Source organism: Oryctolagus cuniculus, chromosome 1 (genome assembly GCF_051225735.1).
Source record: "Oryctolagus cuniculus isolate XC-2025 breed Fujian yellow rabbit chromosome 1, ASM5122573v1, whole genome shotgun sequence".
NCBI lineage: Eukaryota > Metazoa > Chordata > Mammalia > Lagomorpha > Leporidae > Oryctolagus > Oryctolagus cuniculus.
The window spans coordinates 133,411,111-133,415,743 of NC_142867.1; the positions used below are offsets into that span (position 1 = coordinate 133,411,111).

At 40.4% G+C, this 4,633-nt stretch overlaps 1 pseudogene; it reads left to right on the forward strand.

Moving 5' to 3' along the window:
* Nucleotides 1-353: 353 nt before the first annotated feature.
* On the forward strand, nucleotides 354-454 carry LOC127489599 (U2 spliceosomal RNA; annotated as a pseudogene).
* Nucleotides 455-4,633: the final 4,179 nt, after the last annotated feature.

Consider the following 4,633-nt stretch of genomic DNA (forward strand, 5'->3'; position numbering starts at 1 on the left):
AAAATCAGAGGAGGTAGCCTTGACTGTGTGAGATTCCAAGGAAATATATTTTTGTGATCCTGCATTAAGTAGTTTTTTGTAGGTGTTTTCAGATAATTTTGATATATGTAAGGAAATAATTTTAATCATTTTTCTGACAATTGATTTATTATGGCTGGATCCTAAATGTTATCAAATATTTTTATTACATTTTATGCAAATTATAATATAGTTTCTTGTATTTTTCATTTATGTATATGATTTGCTCAAGAATATTAAAAATTCCCATATTTATAGTGTCTTGGTTCACACTGTAGGGTTTCATATATGGTTTAATTCATGTAAAGGTATTTTGTTTAGAATAATTATATGCTATCACTTCTCGGCCTTTTGGCTAAGATCAAGTGTAGAATAATTATATGTTTATGACAGATTCTTTTAGTTTCATTTTTATTTCAGTCCTGCTCCAATTTTCATAATCTGTGTCATACTGCTTTCCAGAAAAGAACTTTAAAATTCAGTTGATTTCTACTTGGAATGACTGTGAGAAACTTAAAATTGGACTTGAAACAATTCCATGTCTGGATCTTATATTTTCCTTGTGGAGCTTCCTTCTTTGGCTTGCTTGGTTTTACAAAAATTGGCTCAAATTATTTAGCCATTTTTTCCTGTTTCATGTTGTATTTGTATTTGGAAAAATAGTTTTCAAAATGAGATGGACTTTGATTATGTAACCAAGTTTTGTTTCTAAGAATTCTACAAAATCCTCTTGGTATCGTGGAGAAGTCTATAAGCTTTGTAGAGAATGGTTCTGTTTCAATTTCTTGAAATCCTTTGTTACTTCCTCTTGTCCTCAATCACCTTTACTAATGGAATATTAGTTTTCTTAATATGTTTGAACATACATTTTACCCTTCTTAATTTCCTTCTGTTACTTTATTCTTTATTTCATTCCTGTTACTACCAGCATTTCATTGATTTCTGCTGTTACGTTTTCTTCCAGCTTTTTCATGCTTGAGAAAGAAGCCAAAATGATTGTTTTCAGTATTTTATTCAACATTTTAATTTAAGTTTGTAAATTCTCTCCAAGCACTGATTTATCTTCATTCAGTTTATTCCCTTGTGCATTTCCAAACACCTTATGTTCAGGCCATGGCTGCCCATATATTGACAGATAGGTGAAAAGTAAACCTACATGTTCCTGCAGCCACCTCAGTGTTCATGTTTTCCCTCATATGTTGTAGTTTGTAAAATCTCTGTCATCCATGTCAACTTTCAATGTCTAGTCCTTTCACCTGCAGTATGTGCCAGCTTCATAAGTCTCCAGTCCTGTGTCTCTGCCACATTTTTCTTTGAACGTCTTCCTTGTACCTGCATCCCATGGGAATGTCCATATTCTCAAGCTCCTCCACATGTGGCCTTGATCGTCTCTCAGGTGTTTCTCATTCATGAGAGCCTTTGGGTACCTCTCTGCCTTTTGTCTGAGGTTCCATCTTCCCTCAGGTGTTTCCATACTACTTACTGTAACCATTGTCTTTCTTATGTCTCTAAAACCCCTTTGACTGCAGTCCAAGCTTTTTTATTTTCTCTCTCTTTCATTGCAAATAAAAATATATTTCCTCCAAACCACCTACCACAGAATATATAATTATATTCTATCTATAATGGATTGTTTTCTTTTGGACATTTCATGTAAATGGACTCATATAATGTAGTTCTTTGTGAATGGCTTCTTTCACTTACTGTATCTGCCACATTATCATGTTGTATCATATATCAGTACTTAATTTCTTTTGACTTGAAATACTCTGCTGTATGGATATCAGTTTTGTTCATTCACTGGTTAACAAAAATTTGAATGCAAGCATCTGTGTAGATATATTTTAGTGTCTGTTGGTTTTATATGTAAGAATAGAACTTCTGGATATGGCAAATCTATATTTAACTTTTGGAGAACTGCCAGACTGTTTTCCAAAATGTATACAGCATTTTACATTCCCACTAGTACTGCATGAGGGCTCCAATTTCAACCCCTCCTTACCAACACTTGTGTGTTTGTGTGTGTGTGTGTGTGTGTGTGTCTATGAAGTTGTACCTTACTCTGGTTTTGATCTTCATTTGCTGGTGGCTGATGTGTTGAGCAACTTTTCATATATTTATTTGCCATGTGTATATCTTCTTTGAAAAAGTATTCAAATTCTTTGTTCATTGTTTTATGTCATGAATTCCATTACGTCTTGAAGTCCATTACCAGATAAATAATTTGCAAATATTTTCTCCTGTTTTACTTAGCAGACTTTATTTTTTGAGCAATTTTGTGCTTACAACAAAACTGAAGAAAATTATTCCCTTATACCTCTTGCTTCCAGACACATATCCTGTACTACAGTGATACACTAGATATAACTGATGGACTGCACTGGGATAGTCCACATTTGGGTGGACATGCCCCACAATTTGAGCATCTCACAGAAGAGTTTCACTGCCCTGGGAATTGTTCTCTACCTATTAATTCCTCAAACCCTCATCTATTGAGAATCATTGGTCTTTTTACTGTTCCCATAGTTCTTCTGCTTCCCAGAATGTTACATAATTGAAATTGTTACCACTGATTTGAGTCCTGGGAACTTGTTCTATTGATGACAAAGAATGTGGCCAATGAATGAACAGAGAATAAGGTGATTAGCAAAGAATTTTATTGTCATTTCACATGATGTTTTAAAGACCCAAACCCAGAGTCCTGCAGCACTGAAGCATGGGCAGGATCCAGAGCCAGGGAGGACAGAGGGTAAGGAATGTGAATAATGCAGAAACCACCAAACCTCTGTATCCCTTCCCAAGACTCAGCAGGAAGTTGTTGGTGGGCTGATATTTGGTTTGGGACAGATCTGAAGGGGACAGGATGGTTCTCAATAGAAAAATGTCCAAGGAAGCTAGTTTAACTGTTTCCACTACAGACTGCCTGGTTCTATGGAAATAGTCCCAGGGCCTTCAATCTAATCTAAGTGGGAATAATAACAGGAAGAGGAGGAAAAATGCTTGGAGGGAGCTCATCATCTCACCATTTGGCACCTGGAGGAAGGGGGAAGTGCAAACTGGAAGGAGTACTGCTCATACTGCCTCTTTTGTCTTTCCAGTGTTGATCCTATTGGTTAAATCAGATAAAAACAAGTCTCCGTGCTGCTGCTTTTCTTCTAACCCTTGACCAAGAAAGTCTGATATCCAACAGAAACTGAGTGTGATCCCCAAACTGCCTGCTTTCAGTCATGATTAAGTTGTTCAGATTCTTTACTTCTACTTTGGAATTAAGATGTTAGGACAGCCAGTGCCGCAGCTCACTAGGCTAATCCTCCACCTTGCGGCACCCGCACACGGGGTTCTAGTCCTGGTTGGGGTGCCGGATTCTGTCCCGGTTGCCCCTCTTCCAGCCAGCTCTCTGCTGTGGCCAGGGAGTGCAGTGGAGGATGGCCCAAGTCCTTGGGCCCTGCACCCCATGGGAGACCAGGATAAGTACCTGGCTCCTGCTGGATCAGGACAGTGCGCCGGCCACAGCAGCCATTGGAGGGTGAACCAACGGCAAAAGGAAGACCTTTCTCTCTGTTTCTCTCTCTCACTGTCCACTCTGCCTGTCAAAAAATAAAAAATAATAATAATAAAAAAGATGTTAGGACAGATTATAGGGCAGGGTCTGAGCCATTGGAGCAAATGGATCCAACAGAAACTTCGGGCCATAAATGTTTTGGGTTCCCCACTTCATGGTAGTGAGGAGCCCTCCCACCCCCGAAATGGGCATGGTGCTGCAGGCATGAGGCAGCTGTGTGGCATCTCTGATGGTCACGGTGTGCTTGGGGCTGGACTGGTAGCCACAGCCGGTGGAGAAGGACATGGCTGTGGGCACAAGCTCTCAGTTTTGTCCAGTGGGTGGGCAGCAGCAGCTGCCACAGGCACAGCCGCAGACCCAGGGTGCTCCTGCTGTTCCGTCAGGCTGAAGGGCATACTTCACTCTTTCCTCTTTGCTCCCTTGCCCGGCTCCTCCTGCCTCCACCAGATCCTCCCACCTCTGCCAGCAGCCTCAGCAGCAGAAGTGGCAGCAACAGGGATGAAGACCCTGATTTGTTTCTCATCTTATTTTTATTTGGTGCAAGATGTCATACAAATGTGTATCTTCTATAGAATTGTACCATGTGGAGCCTTTTCATTGATTTTCACTTATGAAAGATCTGTAAAATTAACCTGCATTGTCATGTGTCAGGGAACGGGACAGTCTGGCCAGCTGTGCCCCTCCCGACATGTACAAGCACAAGAAGTTTAGTGCTGGGCTTTTTCCACCCTGCCCGTTGCTAACCGCAAGATCCTGTTTTGGCTTTAAGCATCCTGTTATTGCATGTTTCCCACATTTTACTAAGTTTTGTTTCTTGCTGAGTTGGTAACATGTTTTCCGTGAATCATATATAAACAGGTGGAAGGTGGGAGGGAGATATAAGAGGGTTGGAGGAGGCGAAGACGGCAGGCGTATGCAACATGTAACCCGAGTCTGCTGAAAAATAAAGTGGAAGCTGAAAAGCCGATAAACACGTCTGGTGTCTCCGAGGTCTCGCCGGCGTTAACCTATCCAGAAGGTGCACGCCCATGGTCATGTGAGTACAAAATTATT